This window comes from Podarcis liolepis (genome assembly GCF_965112155.1).
Source record: "Podarcis liolepis genome assembly, chromosome: 14".
NCBI lineage: Eukaryota > Metazoa > Chordata > Lepidosauria > Squamata > Lacertidae > Podarcis > Podarcis liolepis.
In genome coordinates this window covers 39,671,078-39,691,801 of record NC_139569.1, presented here as the reverse complement: position 1 = coordinate 39,691,801, position 20,724 = coordinate 39,671,078, and the positions used below count along the sequence as shown (strand labels likewise).

At 43.9% G+C, this 20,724-nt stretch overlaps 1 protein-coding gene and 1 long non-coding RNA gene across 7 annotated transcripts in view; one reads left to right on the top strand and one right to left on the bottom strand.

Annotated features, from left to right (window-relative positions):
• Positions 1-20,724, bottom strand: part of PDE8A (phosphodiesterase 8A) — a 178,739-nt gene that overhangs the window by 64,087 nt on the left and 93,928 nt on the right. The window lies entirely within an intron of this gene.
• On the top strand, positions 5,683-12,169 carry LOC310693714. Its single transcript, XR_014519356.1, has 3 exons — positions 5,683-5,951; positions 6,055-6,132; positions 8,563-12,169. It is a non-coding gene; the product is annotated as an uncharacterized lncRNA (long non-coding RNA).

The following is a 20,724-nucleotide window of genomic DNA, read 5'->3' as shown; positions in this document are numbered from 1 at the left end:
TGGCTGTTTAAAGTAGTAAAGGTAAAGGGACCCCTCACCATTAGGTCCAGTTGTGGCTGACTCTGGAGTTGCGTAGGTCATCTCGCTTTATTGGCCAAGGGAGCCAGCGTACAGCTTCCGGGTCATGTGGCCAGCATGACTAAGCCGCTTCTGGAGAAGAGAGCAGCGCACGGAAACGCCGTTTACCTTCCCGCTGGAGCGGTACCTATTTATCTACTTGCACTTTGACATGCTTTCAAACTGCTAGGTTGGCAGGAGCAGGGACCGAACAACGGGAGCTCACCCCGTTGCAGGGATTCGAACCGCCGCCCTTCTGATCGGCAAGTCCTAGGCTCTGTGGTTTAACCCACAGCGCCACCCGTGTCCCTGTTTAAAGCAGTACCGTAGTGCTTTAAATTTATGGTCTGAATGTGGCTAGAGTCCATTTGCTGCTATACTCTCCCAGTCTTGTCTACTCTGGCTGGTGCCCACTGGAAATGGAAGATGGCAGGGAGACTGACAGTAGGCGGAGCCAGAGCCAATGATAGGCAGCGTCAGAGCCAATGACAGATGGAGCCTCTCACATCCTCCTCCCTGCTGAGTTGCACAAGGACAAAAGCTGGCTGGCAGTTCTAGCCAAGAGCATGTTGCAAGAAAGAACGTATACAGGTGGTAGCTGGCTGTGGGCAGGCTGAAGTCAGAGGGACATAGTCCTGTCTGCTCGAATAGACCAGCATCCACTGGCTGGCAGGAAGTGGCTGTCCGGTGTCTTAAGCAGAGAAGGGTTTTTCTCCAGATTCTTTTAACTGGAAATGCTAGCGATTGATGCCAGGCGCCGTCTACATGCAAGTACTGTGGTACCTCAGGTTAAGTATTTAATTCGTTCCGGAGGTCTGTACTTAACCTGAAACTGTTCTTAACCTGAAGCACCACTTTAGCTAATGGGGCCTCCTGCTGCTGCTGCGCCGCCAGAGCACGATTTCTGTTCTCATCCTGAAGCAAAGTTCTTAACCTGAAGTACTATTTCTGGGTTAGTGGAGTCTTTAACCTGAAGCGTATGTAACCTGAGGTACCACTGTATTTCCTGTGCTGCAGAGTGATGGTTCCCCCTCTCTACAAGGCATCTGAGGAGGAAAACCACAAGCTTCCGACACATTCAACCCAGTACGCCAACCAAACAGGAGGTTGTTTCCTCCCTCAAACTACTATCTGATCCTCACGGAGCATAATCAGTATGGCAGAAGAACCGTTTCCTTGTAGGAACTCATTCTGGTCTGTATCCAGGGAACAGCCGAATCGCAAGATGAGGGATGGAGCTGGGCCCCAGAGGCTCACAGTGCAGTTGGCTCATCTCTGAGGAAGCTGCCCTCAGGGAAGAAGAGAAGCCTGAAAACAAGAGAGTTGTTCCCTCTCCCTGATACGATCAACACAAACACACACTTTTTTTTAAAAAAAGAAATATATCACTGCCAGAATACCTTAAAGCACAACCCAATATTCTGATTTTATTTATTTATTTGCATATTCTGACAATGCATATATTACAGAATTGCAATCATCTCTAAGTGATTAGGAGTATAGGAGTATAGCATCTAGATCAAGGGAAGTAATAGTGCCACTGTATTCTGCTCTGGTCAGACCTCACCTGGAGTACTGTGTCCAGTTCTGGGCACCACAGTTCAAGAAGGACACTGACAAACGGGAACGTGTCCAGAGGAGGGCAACCAAAATGGTCAAAGGCCTGGAAACGATGCCTTATGAGGAACGGCTAAGGGAGCTGGGCATGTTTAGCCTGGAGAAGAGGAGGTTAAGGGGTGATATGATAGCCATGTTCAAATATATAAAAGGATGTCATATAGAGGAGGGAGAAAGGTTGTTTTCTGCTGCTCCAGAGAAGCGGACACGGAGCAATGGATCCAAACTACAAGAAAGAAGATTCCACCTAAACATTAGGAAGAACTTCCTGACAGTAAGAGCTGTTCGACAGTGGAATTTGCTGCCAAGGAGTGTGGTGGAGTCTCCTCCTTTGGAGGTCTTTAAGCAGAGGCTTGACAACCATATGTCAGGAGTGCTCTGATGGTGTTTCCTGCTTGGCAGGGGGTTGGACTCGATGGTCCTTGTGGTCTATTCCAACTCTATGATTCTATGATTCTAAGTGGCGTGCAAGAAGCTCAATACAATGCAAATAAAACTCAGTTAAAATAATAAAATCAGAATTCATCTACAGTGCCTGTTGGAATAAAACAATTCTTCAGTAAGCACCTAAGGTGACTGGAAGAGAGTTTCACAAAATTGGGCCTACAATACTGAACACACGACTCCTGTTGGATATCAGCCACACGTCTGAGCCATGGGAGACCACTAGCAGCAACTCTCTCCGGTATCTCAGTGACTAGGCAGGGATATAAAGGATCAGGTGGATTTTAAGGGCCTTCTTACCCAACTGACAGCCTTCATCCTACACAAACAGCAGTGTAACAGCGACAGTAAGTAGGTGAACTTCAAATCTTAACCAATGGGAGTTGTACTCTTAAGGCATCTGCAAGGCACCAGGTCGTGGGCAGCATGGTGTAAATGCTAAGCAAAAAATAGCAAATTCAGGTGGTTGAGTGCCTGTCAGTTCAGAAGGAAAATGGGAACAACCAAAATTAAAAATAATGTTCACATACTCGGGGACTTCCCCAGTACATACATGTTTCGGAGATAAAATTAATTGCCTCCCCACAACTGCCAAGCCCAGCCTTGTGATTAGTACCTACACAAAGGCAGTATTATTACGAACTTCACAAAAATGCTAGAATTAACTCAGCTGCTATTTCATTGGAGAAGCAATTCAGACATCCATAGAAGAGCCATAGGACTTTATCGAGAAGCGAATGGGCTTGCTACCCAGGGAAGAAGTCCTTCTATTTTCTCCTGCATGCTTTCTGGTCAAACACAGTCCTCCTATCACTTTGACAGATGGGATATCACACACCTCTTTTTAGTATTAAGAGATACTTGGTATGGTGGGGGGGGGGGGAATTGAATAAGTTTCCTTTTAAAGGCAAACGTACCTAATTTAAACTTTCCAAAACAAAATGCAAAACAAAAGCTGTCCTTTGAAACGTGCACTTCTCCAAATTTTGCAGTGCAGTTCTCCAGCCAAGTACAAAAATGCAAGTACTAGGGTAAAAAAAACAAACGAGTTTAAATGCATATAATAGTGGAAATAACACAGAGCCTAGGGCTTGCCAATCAGAAGGTTGGCGGTTCGAATCCCTGTGACAGAGTGAGCTCCCGTTGCTCGGTCCCTGCTCCTGCCAACCTAGCAGTTCGAAAGCACGTCAAAGTGCAAGTAGATAAATAGGTACCACTCCGGCGGGAAGGTAAACGGTGTTTCCGTGTGCTGCTCTGGTTCGCCAAAAGCGGCGTAGTCATGCTGGCCACATGACCCGGAAGCTGTACGCTGGCTCCCTCGGCCAATAAAGCGAGATGAATGCCGCAACCCCAGAGTCGGCCACGACTGGACCTAACGGTCAGGGGTCCCTTTACCTTAAAAAATAAACAAAACTATTTTTACTGTACATTGCCCTGAGAGGATTGTGTAGTAGAACAAGACGAATTATTGGTAAGGCTGATAACATTATGCACTGTTTTCGGGGGCAAATCACTTTGTAAAAATGTATAGAGAATATCCAGAGAAACTCACTGAGGAATTTTCACAAGGATTTAAGAGAACCTGAGAGAAATAAAAATTGACACGTATGCCCATCCCTGGAGAGCACGGCATAGGATGTTACCATAACTACCCCAGAATTCTGTTTTCTTTTTTTAATCAATCACCTGCAAAATGTCTATTGTTCTGTTTCACTGGTCTGTACAACTTGCTCACCCAAGAGAAATGTTCTTCCCACATTCACAACGATGTGATTAGCTGTTCTGCTCTGCTCATTCTGTCCTCTGTTTCAGAGACCAAACAAACAGTGGATCACTTGAGCACTTTCGTTTCTTTTCCCAGGCTTTCATTGCTACAACAATAATAAAAATAATATATTTTGGCTAAGTATTCAAATAAGCTGCTTGTATGGTCTACATCTGTTCTGGAAGAGCAGATGTGTCCGGCGGGGATCAAAGGTTTGAGATTAAGCCATTCTCTGCACCAAACTTCCATGTATATGGCATCTCTCTCTCAGCATTTTACTTACGATCAAATCTTGGCTTAATAAGCCAAGAAAGGAACAAGCCTTTTGCTCATACATGGACCCCAGTGTTTATTCCTTTTTTTTTTTTTTTGGTGACCCAGCAAAGAATTCAGTCAAGTATTGATCAAACCAGGAAACCATGGTTAGTAGCTTCAGAATAAGTCAGAATATTAAAACTTCAAGGCATGATTTAAGATGATGGAATGTTCTGTAAAAGGTAAAGGTAAAGGGACCCCTGACCATTAGGTCCAGTCGTGACCGACTCTGGGGTTGCGGCGCTCATCTCACTTTATTGGCCGAGGGAGCCAGCATACAGCTTCCAGGTCATGTGGCCAGCGTGACTAAGCCACTTCTGGCGAACCAGAGCAGCGCATGGAAACGCCGTTTACCTTCCCGCCGGAGCAGAACCTATTTATCTACTTGTACTTTGATGTGCTTTCGAACTGCTAGGTGGGCAGGAGCAGGGACTGAGCAACGGGAGCTCACCCCATCGCGGGGATTTGAACCCTCGACCTTCTGATCAGCAAGTCCTAGGCTTTGTGGTTTAACCCACAGCGCCACCCGCGTCCCTTGGAATGTTCTGAAGCAACTACAGTTTCCTGATTCAGCCAAAATGGGAAGCTATAGTTGATGGAAAGTTACCTGGTTTCTTCATCAGCACATGCAAAAAGACTACGTACATGGGCAAAATCAGCTATGGAAGAGTTCAGGATGACATGATGTATGTATCTGAATATTGATACACTACATGGATAAGGCAGAAAAGTTGCATAGCAGGGATGGGGAAACTGTAACCCTCCAGATGTATTTGAATTTATTTATACTTTCAAATTTTAAATATTACAATCTACTAATATAGAATATGAAACAAAATCTAAAAAGTGAAAAAGGAGAATGTTAAAAATTGAGAAATGAGACTCTCCATAATGATAGTGTGTCAAATTAATAAGCTATTTTATCTATGTAACTCTGAATTGAACGAAAAAGGCTCCTCTTTCACATTAACGTTGGTTTGCTAGTTATATTTAATGGTGTGTCAGATGTAGGTCTGTTTTACCACCATAACATTCCCTTAAGTTTTCCTCAGCCATTCTGTAATTGTTGAGGGATGTTTACTTTTCCATTGCTGAACTATACAAACTTTTGCTGTTGTCAGGAGTTGCTAACCTTTGAAGACTGAACATTTAAAACTTCAGATTGAAGCACACAGAGAAGAATTGTTTTGGGGTTTCTGGATAATGTGCAACCTGTCATTTTCTGCATTTCATTCAAAACTGCAGCCCAGAAAGATTTTATTTTTATTTATTTATTTTTATGCAGTTCCATTATATATGCATATAATCTGCTTTTTACATCTCCAGAAATTGCATATTTTGGCTGCTAATTTTGCTCAACCTATGAAGTGTTAGATAACACTCCAAGGTTACTTTATAACACTCCAAGGTTACTTTAAAGACATTTTCTTTCTTAAAAATCTTTTTTCTTTTCTTAATGGAGCACATAAAATAGCAAAGCTATAATTGCAAAGAAATTGCAAAGTATCATTGCAAAGGAACTATTTTGAGAATACTTTCCGCATGTTCAAAATCGGAGGAGGAAAAGGAAATCTCAGTGCCCTGTGTTGTTTTTCTCTACGAAAGAGAAACAGAAGAAAAAGATGACAAGATTTTGTGTTTAAAAACAAAACAAAACGACACAAGTGTGGATCTTTCTTTAAAAAAGAAAAAGAAAACCTAACAGAAAAAGAAATGACTCCATTCAACGTTTAAAGCTGTCAGTTTTCCCATGGTGAGCAGAGATCTAACCGTTCACCGCTGAACACCTACTTTATTTACTTAGCTACGCTGCATTTAACCACATGTTCTAATTTCTGAATGTCTCTTGTTTTTAGCACAGCTCCCTGAAACACTGCCGTAGCAGAAGGTGGGGGAGGACCCCTCAAAAACAGGAAATTTGATGACATCGTAGGGTGAGCAGACGTCAGCATGGAATAAACAGCTTCCTAAGAGCAACAGACTTGAGGAACCACCATGGTTACTGTGGGGTATTTGCTGGGTTTGGTGTGAAAGTCAACTTCTGTATTGGAGTGGGGCAACTTACGTAGGTCCAGACAGCAAATCCAGCACTCCACAGCTCTCTAGATGGGAATTCTCCCCACGTTACACACACCTCAAAAATTGTTTCAAAAAGTGAAAATCCGGACACAAAAGTTGCTGCCACAAAATCTCCAAAAAAATGAAGTTTTTAGCTAAATTTCCCAAAAAATCAACAGTTCCATAATAAATAATAATAATAATAATAATAATAATAATAATAATAATAATAATAATTATTTATTATTTATACCCAGCCCATATGGCTGAGTTTCCCCAGCCACTCTGGGCGGCTTCCAATCAAGTCTTAAAAACAATACAGCATTAAATATTAAAAACTTCCCTAAACAGGGCTGCCTTCAGATGTCTTTTAAAGAGAAGATAGCTGCTTATTTCCTTCACATCTGAAGGGAGGGTGTTCCACAGGGCGGGTGCCACTACCGAGAAGGCCCTCTGTCTGATTCCCTGCAACCTCACTTCTCGCAATGAGGGAACCACCAGAAGGCCCTCGGCGCTGGATCTCAGTGTCCGGGCTGGACGATGGGGGTGGAGATGCTCCTTCAGGTATACAGGACTGAGGCTGTTTAGGGCTTTAAAGGTCAGCACCAACACTTTGAATTGTGCTCGGAAACGTACTGGGAGCCAATGCAGATCTCTCAGGACTGGTGTTATGTGGTCCCGGCAGCCACTCCCAGTCACCAGTCTAGCTGCCGCATTCTGGATTAATTGCAATTTCCGGGTCACCTTCAAAGGTAGCCCCACGTAGAGTGGATTGCAGTAGTCCAAGCGGGAGATAACTAGAGCATGCACCACTCTGGCGAGTCAGTCCGCAGGCAGGTAGGGTCTCAGCCTGCGTACCAGATTCGCCCGGGTTTCCCCAGACATTTTTGGAAATTCCGTCTGGGCGCTATTTCCGATGAATTAATCCTGGATATGTCCAAAAAATCAAGGAGGTATGGCAGCCCTACTCATTAGCCTTCTTTTGGACCACCTTGAATGCTTTCACATGGCGGGAATTGGTCCTCAAACTCTGATAGAGCTTCTTGCCAGTGGCGGACCTACATTTTTGAGGCTCTGATGAAGCCTGAACTGCCACGGGAGGCCTCCATAACCAGCAATGAGGTTTGGGTAACCATTGTTATCTTCTTCAGTAGTGTTGTTTACAAAATCCTTTACAACGTCTGTGCTACTGACTCTCAAACTTGTTGAAATATATAGGGGGAAAATTAATTAATTTGAGACTTAATTGGATCTACTACAGGCACCTCCAAACTCGGCCCTCCAGATGTTTTGGGACTACAATTCCCATCATCCCTGACCACTGGTCTTGTTAGCTAGGGATGATGGGAGTTGTAGTCCCAAAACATCTGGAGGGCTCAGCTTGGGGGTGCCTGGTCTACTAGATTCAAACTTTCAAAGCCATGTGGTCTACAGTTGCTTTTGAAGCCCCTCATGGATCAGGGGACCAGAAGCTAAACCTTCATTAGTTTCATAGTAGATCCACCTATGCTTCTTGCTGGCCTTGGATGGAGAAGGAAGAGGGATTCCTGAGTGTGAAAGAAAGTCACCAACTATGCAAAACTGACCTCCGATGCTCTGCTCATTTTTGACTCTGGCTCTGCCCAACCCTGGCAGTTGTGAGACAACAGTGGTGAGTCCCTGAGAGAATGTGAGGAAGATCAGACTGCATATTTTCAACTCAACACTCAACCTTGTGAGGTACAGTGGTACCTCAGGTTAAGTACTTAATTCGTTCCGGAGGTCCGTTCTTAACCTGAAACTGTTCTTAACTGAAGCACCCCTTTAGCTAATGGGGCCTCCTGCTGCTGCCACGCCACCGGAGCACGATTTCTGTTCTCATCCTGAAGCAAAGTTCTTAACCCGAGGTACTATTTCTGGGTTAGCAGAGTCTGTAACCTGAAGCGTATGTAACCTGAAGCGTATGTAACCTGAGGTACCACTGTAGAATATTATGCATACATCTAAATGGAAAGAAAACCACTCAGAGAAGAGGGCAAATACTTTCCCCAATGCTTCTACAATATGAGTTAGAGCTCTTGCGAGCTCTTATGAGATCTGCTTATTCTCCACCATCACCACTAAAAACCCAAGGTCTACTTGCATTTCATGGAGTTGGACAAGATGAAGCGTGGCATCCCTTCCAACTCTACAGTTCTGTGATTCTATGAACTCCAGCCAAGTTCATAATAGTGGTCCAGGAAGTGGGACCAATGAAGTATTGCATCATTTGATGCACGTACAGTGGGATAACCTGCACATACCAATCTACATTTGAGTTTTTACAGGTTGAGGATACTTTTCACAACTGCTGTCGCGAAACATTTGGGACTCAACCATCCTTGCTGATTTACTGCAACTTCAAGATTCAGATTCTGTACCCGAACATAGGAAGCTGCGTTGTACTAAGTCAGAAATAACAACAACAACAACAATTTATTATTTGTACCCCGCCCATCTGGCTGGGTTTCCATCCACCTCAGTATGGTTTCAAACAAAAATTGCAGATTGCTGCAGAAATGTGGAGAACTGAATTTAAGAATGGAAAAACGAGAAATGGCGGGAAACCAAAATTGACAGATCTGGTCATCTTTAGAGCCAGCCCCACAAGCTATCAGCTGAAACCTTTTAGAGCATGCTCCGAAATTTCCACTTCAGAAGCAAATGTATGTTGCAAAGAAATATTTTTCCAATATGAAAAGAACGAGGGGTGGGAGAGAGCTCAGCCTGCTAGGATTAGCTGCACCTACCATATGTTTCCCCACAAAGAGGAGTGTGTTGCTTGTGCAATTTCATCACAGTGGCCATCTTTGTTTCCACAGAGATTGTGACATATGGCTGTAGACTCTTAAATTAGAAGACTCCCTTTAAAAAAAACCAAAACCCAGCACTGATCTTTTTGTAGAAATGAATAGTGTATTCAAAGTGAAGAAAGCTCCTGTTATGGACCCATCCATTTTTTATCTATATATGTCATTTCCTTTTATTGCTTTTGTATAATTTTAAGGAACAGGGTCATCCAGCGAGAATGTGTGTCTAAAATAGCTGAGGAATGATTTCATTTTTTACGAAAAGGGATAGATCTTTCTATTAGATGATATTGTTGTTGTTATTTATGATCATTATGGTAAATTAGTAGCAAAATGGTAGAATACATTAGTATTAATATTATTAATGGATGTCCAAATAAGCCACAGAGTGGACCCACTGTCTCTGATTGCAGCAAGTCTACTCTGAGGATGATGAATACAGGATATCACCTAATAACATAAACCACTAATTCCCAGAATTACTGGGAATTCTAGGGATAGAGCTACCCAAGTTGTATAGAAATTTATTTATGTACGCAACTACAGCGGCAAGAATGTTACTTGCCCCATGTTACTACAGCGGCAGCGGGAGGCCCCATTAGCTAAAGTGGTGCTTCAGGTTAAGAACAGTTTCAGGTTAAGAACAGACCTCCGGAATGAATTAAGTACTTAACCCGAGGTACCACTGTATATATATTTGACCAAATCCCATGGAAAGCGATGAAGAGATTAAGTAGCAACCGCAAACTTCAACCCATTGTTTTCAAAGGGACTAAATTCAGATTGACTAGATTAGATGGGGCAGCGGGTTCGTGCAAAAAAAGAAATGCTACTTATACTGCAGGATTTGTTTTTAATCCACCTGGCAGATGTGCAAATGTAGGGTATTGTATAATCAATCAAGATAATAATGTATTTATTTAGGAACCCAGTTTTCCAGTACAGCAAGGAACATCTTCAATATGATGAGAGTTTTTTAGATAATGTCATGGTCCTAGCCAGGATTTTGTTAAGGGAGGGCAGGCTTTTGTTAGGGGGACAGAACCTCAGATTTGTATTGATTTGAGGGGGGACAGCTGCCCCTCCCTGCCCCCCGGCTATGCCCATGCGTTGATTATAGTTTCCAAAGCGACTTAAAGTAGTATCGTAAACCTTGACTTAATAAAAGTAACAACACCACAACATTTTTTGCAAGTCAAAACCCAATCCTTTCCTAGCCCCCATGTATGTGTGTATTTTGACAGAAAACGTTGTGATTTATGCACAAAGGCAGGCTTCTTGAGAGACACCTGTTCCCCTCACAGAGCTACAATTCCCAGAGTTCCCTGTAAAGAGCAATTGATTGTTAAAACCATTCAGGGAATGGTAGCTCTGTGAAGGGGACAAAGGTGTCCCAAAAGCTCTCAGCACCCTTAACAAACTACAGCTCCCAGAATTCTTTGGGGGAAGCCGTGGCTTTTAAAGTGGTCTCATGCAGCGACTGTGGCCTGGGGGTGGGGAGAAGAAACAAGAGATGTGAATTACATTGGCAGGGAAGGCAACACCAGGCGGAAGAAAGGGAGCACCCTGAAAAGGGAGCTCCAAAGAAGATGAAAAGGCAAGCAAGTGACAGTGTGGTGCAGTGGTTAGAGTGTCTGACCAGGACTTGGGAGACCTGGGTTCAAATCCCTACTGGGTGACCTTGGGCCAGTCGCTGCCTCTCAGCCTAACCTACCTCACAGGGATTAAATGAGAAGGGGGGAGAACCCTGTAAGCCACGGAGAAAAAGAGTGGGATATACAGTGATACCTCGGTTTACGGACTTAATCTGTTCTGGAGGTCCATTCTTAAAACAAAACTGTTCTTAAACAGAGGCACCCTTTCCCTCATGAGGCCTCCCGCCGCCGGTGCCCTTCCACCATTCAGCTTCCGTTCGTAGACCGAGGTAAAGTCCTCAAACCGGAACACTCTTTCTGGTTTTGCAGAGTTTGTAAATTGAATCGTTATTAAATTGGACTGTTCTTAAACGCAACATTGTAAACGCAACAATAAATAAATAAATATTACCAGCTGAAAGGAGGGAGAAGAGAAATATTTGAGAACTTAACGAACCAGGGAACAAATGGTAAGGTGTCGTGCCAAGAGTGGAGGAGGAGTGTGATTTTAAAAGGGAAAGAAAGGGGACAAAGGTAAAAGGCAAAGGACTCCTAGACGGTTAAGTCCAGTCAAAGGCGGCTATGGGGTTGCAGCACTCATTTTGCTTTCTGGCCAAGGGAGCCGGTGTTTATCCACAGACAGCTTTCCGGGTCATGTGGCCAGCATCACTAAACCGCTTCTGGCGCAACAGAGCACCATGACGGAAACCAGAGCGCACGGAAACGCCATTTACCTTTCCTCCGAAGCAGTACCTATTTATCTACTTGCACTGGTGTGCTTTTGAATTAATAGGTTGGCAGGTGCTGGGACAGAGCAATGGGAGCTCACCCCGTCGCAGGGATTCGAACCACCGACCTTCTGATCAGCAAGCCCCAGAGGCTCAGTGGTTTAGACCACAGCACCACCCGTGTCCCTTGGAAAGGGGGCAAAGGGGCCCACTGGCACCTTGTGCCCAAGTGCTTCCCGAAACCAGAAGTCAGCCCTCCTACTTCTGTGCGATCCGTTCTCAGGAATTTAATCTGGGGTACAAAAATTGTGACCTGAGGTACCAGACAAAGCTGTGCGCTTGTAGAATGCACCTCACCCCCAAAATAAAAAAATTCTGGTAACCAAGGGTCCTTTCATCAAGAAGGCAACAATCCTGCGTCAATCACCTTGAAGATCCCTGATGACGCAAATTAAGCCTCAGCAGTGCTGAAAGTGCGCCTAAAATTAACGCATCTAAATTAAGATAATCCATTTCACTTTTTGAAAAATGGATTGTCAAGGCTTTTGTATCACTCTTTGCTTGCATTCACCCCCCAATTCTACCCCTCCTTACACACCCACCCACCCAAAGGTTTATTATGGATCTGTTCACTTTTTACAGCAGATTTGGAGGCTAATATATTTCTTCTACATTGACGTCATCTTGTGATAAAAGCTCTTATACCAAATGTGCTGGAATTCTCTTTTGTGAAGCAGACAAATCTCAAGGACACAGTAGAACTGAATGGGAACAGCTAAATGTAGCCTTTAGCCAGGCAAATCAGTTCCCAAAATAAAAATGCCTTTACTTTGGGAGTGGGGGTGTGTGGACCTGTGGCCTTCATGTGACCTGTGGACTAACTCCATGTGGCCCTATCTTCGGGGTGAATATTTTCGGGTTGAGCTCCGCGGCGACCCGGAAGTAACAGAGCGTGTTACTTCCGGGTTTCGATGCTCACGCATGCGCAGATGCTCAAAATGATGTCACACGCATCGGCGGAAGTGGTGAAACACGACACGTGCAGTCGCATTTTACGTTTACTTCAGGATGTGAACGGGACTCCGGAACAGATCCCGTTCATATCCAGAGGTACCACTGTACTCATAAGGAAGATATCCTTTGGGGTAAATGTGAGAGACCCAAGCCTAATCTTCACCACAGACAGTGGTACCTTGGATCTCAAACGGCTTAGTTGTCGAACAAATAGGCTCCCAAATGCCGCAAACCCAGAAGTAAGTGTTCTGGTTTTTGAACGTTTTTCGGAAGCCAAAGATCTGACGCAGCTTCCAATTGAGTGCAGCAAGCTCCTGCAGCTAATCAGAAGCTGCGTCTTGGTTTCTGAACAGTTTCAGGAGTCGAACGGACTCCTGGAATGGATTAAGTTTGAGAACCAAGGTACCACTGTACAGTGGTACCTTGGTTTACGAACTTAATCCGTTCCGGAAATCCGTTCTTAAACCAAAGCATTCTTATTTTTTTATATATATAAAATATTTATTAAGATTTCCAGAAAATTACAAAACAAAAAGGAAAAAGAAAATACAAAATAAAAATGGTTAAAAACAATTCAATCTTTCCGTCACATATTTTTCATTTGCTTATTTCCCAGACCTCCTCACGCCTCCCTTTTCTGTATTCCAGTTCAGATTGTTAATTCAGCAAATCCCTCCCCTCTTTATTCATCTTAGACTTCAATTTTAAAATATTGTGACATTAAATTTTTACCTATTAATGATCATTTTCTCTTAAACCAAAGCGTTCTTAAACCAAGGCGTGCTTCCCCATAGCAGCGGGGGACTCTATTTACAAATGGAACACACTCAACAGGAATCGGAACACATTCCATCACAGGTCAGCCAAGGGTGAACACCTGGAGAAGTGGAAAGCCGGGAACGGGCTATCTCCGCCACCCAAATGCCCCCCTGGACTCAAGCACGGGCACAACCCCCTCTCAGGGGTTGACCATACCATTGAGTCCCTGTATTCCTTTAATGCAATACCCTTCACATAGGGATGGCGAGAGCATTCTCCTATCACCTGAACCAGAGCCTATCTGCAAGCTTACAAGTTGTGATGATTTGCTAAGCGGCAGGTGAAACCCAAATGGCAACGGCCAATCAACCAAGTGGGGAAAATTCCTGCCGTGCCCCTGTCCCAACGACAGACGACGCACAAGGGCATAGCAAGGTCAAGCGCACAGCCCTAAAAATAGGGAGAGGTGGGCGGGTGTTCCAAATGCACGTGCCAAAAGGGGAAGCTCTGGGTCACGTGCGTGGGCATAAATAGGTCCCTCGAACCGTTTGGACTGCGTCCCATTGGCCAGATTGTACCCCACTTCGAGGGACCTAACAATCGGGTATTGTGGCTGACCAACTGTACCCACCCACAACACAGGGTGTCGGTTCTCCAGGTCTCACCGCAATACGTGCCCTCTTTAAGGGAGGACCCGATATTATAATATAATATAATATAATATAATATAATATAATATAATATAATATAATATAATATAATAATTACACAATGCTTTACTGACGGTGTTATATAAAAGTATAAAGGCAGGCCTCTCCCTCAAGGGTAGTAATGGATGAACGCGGAAGTATATTTAGGCATTTAGTATTTCTGATCCCTTGCTGTGGGACAATGTTCTGCCAGAGATGTGGCAGGCACCCTCACTTTTGACTTCCACGTGTCTTTTGAAGACATTTTTTATGTTGGCATACCTTGGCAGCTGTTTAACTAGCCAGACACTTTAATGATCATTTGTATTGTTTTTAATGGTGTTTTATCTTTTATGGTGTACACCGCCCCAATATTTGATGATATAAAATACTTTTATAAATAGGTAAAAATAAATTTCAGTCAGTGAGGTGGATTAAAGGGGTTGTGACAGAGGTTTCATAGAAAATGTGCGCTCTGGAGATGGATTTAAAGGAAGCACTTTTCCTTCCTTATTTATCAGCAAACATAAATCTTTTGAAAGCGTGAAACACATCTTTTTTTCTGAGGCCATTTCACAATTCCTTATCGCCATTACTCATCGCCCGCACTGTTTGTATTTTGTAATTGCCATAGTAATGAGACAGACGCAGAAAAAAAGTAGTATGACAAAAACAATGCCATGAAACTGTATAGTCCCAATTTGAAGCTAAAGATGGAAGGAAAACAAAACAATAGGAAATGTATTTAGAAGTAGCAACTGTAAAGAGAGCTGTCTGACATGATGTGTAAACCCCCCCCCCCCGAAATGTATGGAATAACCTGAACCAAGGAAGTTATTGGAAAATATTAATATACTAAAGTCCAGAAAAAGTAAAATTTTCAAGATGAGAACTCTCTCAGCGATCAAACTGCTCTAGTGTTTTCCAAACTTGTGACAGAAGACACCAGGGGCGTTCACATGATACAGTCAATGTGTGTACAGCTCTTGTGCACACTAGTTGAGCTGTATAAACAAACATATGTACATTCTTTCCAATGAACACTTGTGTTCAGTGTGAGCAAGCTAAAGAGTTGAGCTGTACACTTGTACAGTTGTTCACATATGATCATCAACAAGTGTACACTCTGTGTACCTGGGCACACAAATAGTGGATCAGAACGAATCAACAAGTATACACTCTTTCACACAAAACCAGGGTGCATGAAAATCAATTATTTTTTAAACAATGGATTGTTTTTTAATTTAAATTGGATTTTTAAAATAAAATGCTTTGGGGGGGGAATTTTTCTAAAGTTATTTTTCTATTTAAGTTACATTATAGTCCAAAGGCTATTCATCAGGAAATAAGGATTTGTTTTAAGTTTTCCATGTGCGCTAAAATTCAGTCTAAGGTTGTTGTTTTTTTAAAAAATTGTTTAACCACATCAGTTAACAAACATGGATACATATGCTACAATGTTATTGTTTCAGTTAAATAAATTGTTTAAATTGTCATTAAAGAAATGATTGTTTTTCTCCTTCCAATAAAGTACAGCAGAAAAGTTGTCCAAATATAAACAGTTAACTTATTAAACCTCACAATAATTTCATAATTATCTGTCAATGTATTTCTAATAGTATAACCAAATCAGTAATTTTTGATATCACTGTAAAAACTACTCTGAAAATGTATTACTCCAAAAACGAAACCTTCCTCTGGTTGTAAATATTAAGATTATACCAGCAAGAATGAGTCTTTCTGTAAAAAAAAAAAAATTAACACAAGTCTTACTAACTAGTGATTTAAATCGTGATTTAAATCAAATCTACCCTGCACAAAAACCTTTGTACATGTGTAGAGAACTTCCTGTACCTGTGTTCAGTGTGAAGACACTGTTCACACTGAACACCTTGTGAGGTGAAAGAGAAGTGCTTCCTTTTCTAAGATTATGAAAAAGTAAGGATTATCCTTACACCATTTGTAGGAGGGAAATCCATTTGTGCTTCTACCAGCCAAGCACTGACAGACAGCCTCTCCAGGCAGCTGCTACAGCCTCAGTACCCCAGTAGGGTCCCACTCCCCATTTTCACCCGTGCTCTGATCTGAGCAGCAGGCAGCTGTGCTAGGAAGCCATCACCGCAATTCCCAGAATGCCCTGCAGCATTTTGGTTTCCCACGATGCCCCAGAGTTTGCGCCACGGTGGTAAATTAAAATGCTGCTTCCGTAAGAGCTCTGCAGCCACAAGGATGTGTTTGAGACAGAGAGTTAAGCTTGTGTTCATAGGCCAGTTTGCCTGCAAGTGCTCTGCTCAGTTTCCCAGTCAGTATGAGGAAAACCTTTCCCAGCTCCTTGCATCTTCCAGCCCAAGGACAACTTCACCAGGACCCTTTGCTGAGGTTCCCCTGAACCTAAAACCGGCCCCATGTATCTTCACAAATCAGATCAGGCAGTGTTTCCTGCATTGCTGCTCTGGGCTCTCACTTGTGCAGAAAGGCAACGGTAAGCAGCCTCAGAAGGCAGGAGGCTGCCGTTCTGCATTGTGAGCAATCTGTTCAGAGCAATGTGCAAAGATGTGCCAGGAAAAATGCGTGTGCACAAGCACCTGCTCCCAAGGAGACAAGCAAAGGGGAGCAAGGCCAGAACACTGAATCATGCAGAGATGCAGCGAGCACCCTCTTTTACAAATAAGACTCCCAGGATCCTGTGGTTATTTAATGAGTTTATCTTCACACACTATATAATAATATAATAATAAAAAGTAAAGGGTAAAGGGAACCCTGACCATTAGGTCCAGTCGTGGCCGACTCTGGGGTTGCGCGCTCATCTCACTCTATAGGCTGAGGGAGCTGGCGTTTGCCCGCAGACAGCTTCCGGATCATGTGGCCAGCCTGACTAAGCCGCTTCTGGCAAACCAGAGCAGCACACGGAAACGCCGTTTACCTTCCCGCCAGTGCGGTACCTATTTATCTACTTGCACTCTGAAGTGCTTTCGAACTGCTAGGTTGGCAGGAGCAGGGACCGAGCAACGGGAGCTCACCCTTCTGATCGGCAAGTCCTAGGCTCTGTGGTTTAACCCACAGCGCCACCCGCGTCCCTTAATATAAAATAATAATAATAATAATAATAATAATAATAATAATAATAATAATAATAATATAATTTATTATTTATACCCCACCCACCTGGCTGAGTCTCCCCAGCCACTCTGGGCGGCTCCCAATCAAATGTTAAAAACAGTACAGCATTTAAATATTAAAAACTTCCCCAAACTAGCAGCCATCACTCATTTTTGGCTTGAACAGGCTTGTTGGCTGCTGAAATATGCACAAAAATCAAACAGACATAAAATAGTCACTTCCTGTTAAAAGACACCCCGCTTTAATATATGCATAGAGCTTATTGGTTTGTCACAACTATCAGAAATAGTAAGCCTTAGAACACTTCACGGTGGAGGGAAAGGGAAAACTAATCTAAAAGGAGCGATGTGCCAAACCATACAGAGCAAGGCGTTATACTTTACCCTGGAGTAAAATTCGGTGAACTCAGCTGCTCGGAGCAAGACATGCATTAACTTACAGCGCAGATGTGGTATACTGTGAGCAGCGTGGTCTTAATCTAAACCTCTGACTTGGAAGGAAATATGGAGCAGGGTTGGGGGATCAGGCCTCCTGGGCTGATGTTTGGCATTAAACAGGTCATAAAAAATATTGACTTTGGCTCTCGTCTTCCTTTTAGTACAGTTAGAAAATAAAAGACAGACACCCTGCAACTCGGCCCTGGCTTAACAAGGCAATTTGGAAAGTCAGCCTGTGAGTTTTGAGTGAAAAAAGAAAAAAATGGGGGGGGGGATATTGTAGAGCTGAAAAAAGGTCCATAAACAGGGAACCAAAAAGGAGGGGGTCTGCAGCTGCTCCCTTGTGAGGAAAGATTACAACATTTGGAGATCTTTTGCTTAGAGGGGAAAAAACAAGTAAGCAGTGGCATGACAGAAGTATAAAAATTATGCATGGCATGAAGACGGTGGCTAGAGAGAAGTCCCCCCCCCCCCATGGTAAAAGGGGTGGATGCGGGTGACACTGTGGTCTAAACAACTGAGCCTCTTGAGCTTGCCGATCAGAAGGTCAGCGGTTTGAATCACTGCGACAGGGTGAGCTCCCATTCCTCTGTCCCAGCTCCTGCCAACCTAGCAGTTCGAAAGCACACCAGTGCAAGTAGATAAATAGGTACAACTGTGGCAGGAAGGTAAATGGTGTTTCCATGCGCTCTGATTTCCGTCACAGAAATCTGTTTGCACGCTTCTGTTGCACCAGAAGCGGTTTAGTCCTGTTGGCCACATGACCTGGAAAGCTGTCTGTGGACAAACGCCGGCTCCCTCGGCCTGAAAGCGAGATGAGCGCCGCAACCCCATAGTAACCTTTCACTGGACTTAACCGTCCAGGGGTCCTTTACCTTTTCCTTTTTACCTCAACAGTAGAACGTGGAGCCATCCAACGAGTCTGAATGTTGGAAGATTCAGACAAGATGAAAGAAAGTACTTATTCACACAGGGCATAACTATGGGATTTAGCAGAAACAGGTGGCAAGGTAGAATGCAAGCACTTAAGGCAGAGCTTTCCAAACTTTTCATGTCGTCAACACACTTTTTAGATATGTATCACTTCGCGACACAGTAATTCAGTTCTACAGTGGTAATTCATTCTGGAGGTCCATTCTTAACCTGAAACTGTTCTTAACCTGAAGCACCACTTCAGCTAATGGGGCCTCCCGCTGCCGCCGTGCCGCCAGAGCATGATTTCTGTTCTCATCCTGAAGCAAAGTTCTTAACCCAAGGTACTATTTCTGAGTTAGCGGAGTCTGTAACCTGAAGCGCATGTAACCTGAAGCATATGTAACCCGAGGTTTCACTGTACTAGCAAGCTGGTGGTTAAACTATCCCCTTTCCAGCCTCGGGAGGAGCACAGGGAGCGTTCGCGTGACATACCGCAACTGACACACATGTCGTGACACACAGTTTGGAAAGCTCTGACTTAAGGCAACAGCTGGGAGATACGATGTTTCAATAGTCCGCCAGAGTGGCATAGTTCCTTGAAAGGAGAAAGCTAGCAAAACTCCCTGTTGTGCTAGTGTTCTCCTTGCAGGAAGGTGTTTGGTTTGATTTTCAGGTTGTGGATCATTCAAAAATGTAGTTCCACACTGCCAGAATCTGAAGCAGTTCAGTCCGTTCTACAACGGATCCCAGATCCACCCCAACTTGCATTCTCTGTGCAAGAGCGCAATTAAACAGTTGTTGCATTTCTACTTCTGCCACTGCTCCTGACCTGATACATCTGTGATGCCACAACCATGAACACAAGCTTTGCAGTGTGGGTAAGGGAATTATGCAACACTGGAAGGGTTTTTTTTTTAACTCCAGGTATGATGATGATGATGAACTCACTGAACCCACCCTCACCATGGCCCTGATCAAGATCTGCAAGATCCTAGATCAACACAACCAGCTCTGTGTTAAATGCTTCAGTTGGTGGAGGGGAGTGAGGAAGGATTCCTAGTTGAGCAACCAAAAAACAAAAGAGCAAATTTTAACAGATTGCCAATGAGTATAATGTCCCAAAGCCTTTTTAATGTGTACCCTGCAATGGTTTTTTTAGGCAACGGCTTAAGTTGCTGATTTACCCTGGTTATACAAACGCGGCTGCCGTTCCCCTTTAACATAATTTGCTTGTTATTAAGGTGGCTCATTATCCCGATTATAAAATGCCAGAGAAAATGAAGCAATCGGCTTGGCAAGCAGGCTCAGTTCTCTGCAGAGTTATAAATGCAGCCCTTGCAAGACTTTTTTTTTATTATCGCAGAATAGCTGCCCAATTGAAGCAATTTGTTTATCGAAATGATTGAACCTGACCAAGCAGAGATGTAATCAGCCGCATCCTGATCAAGGCACTAAGGAGGCGGCTTTTGTTTTGCAGGATTGTTTGGTGGCCATCCAAGAAGAAGAAGGAGCCAGATTCTCCAGCACAGCTTTCTGATGCAAAATGGGGGGTGCTGTTTCCAACACCTGTCCTCAGCTCTAGAAAATGCTGGAAATAACCCCAACAGAACTGACTTTTATCAGGTCTGCAGATCCTCTGACATTTCATGCATGTCCTCCACTTCCAACATCCCAATCTCATATGGAGAATCACTTAAGAAGCCCTCAGCCTCACCCCAAAACACACACGCCCCACCATATTGCTGAACTGCCTGGTCATCTGAAGTGCTCTCTCAGGGGTCAGCAAGGCTTACTGGGCATGGGCCGGATTACTCCCACGGAGATCCTCCGTAGGCCGGGCCAGCGCAGCGCGGCACCAGAAATCACGTCTGGGCATGTCCATGGCGCCGGAAATCGCTTCTGCGCATGCCCAGATGCCGAAAATCGCACCTGCGCAGGTGTGATTTCTGGCATCTGGGCATGCGCAGAAGCAATTTCTGGTGCCGCGGACATGTGCAGCCACGATTTCAAGCCTTTGGGCATGTGCAGAAGCCATTTCCGGAGCCATGGAAGAGAGTCCCCACGCCGTGCTACACCAGTTTAGCGCAGTGTGCAGGGACTCGCCGAGTGGGCAGCTCAGTTCAGTGGCGGCTCATGGGCCTTAGGTTGCCGACCTCTGTGCTATCTGAATGTAGCGCTTCCCACAGGGTCGTAGAATACAGTGGTACCTCGGGTTACATATGCTTCAGGTTACAGACTCTGCTAACCCAGAAATAGTACCTCGGGTTAAGAACTTTGCTTCAGGATGGGGGCATGACTAAATTTGTAGCTAATTTTTTGTTTTGCTTCATTTGCTTAAGTGGAT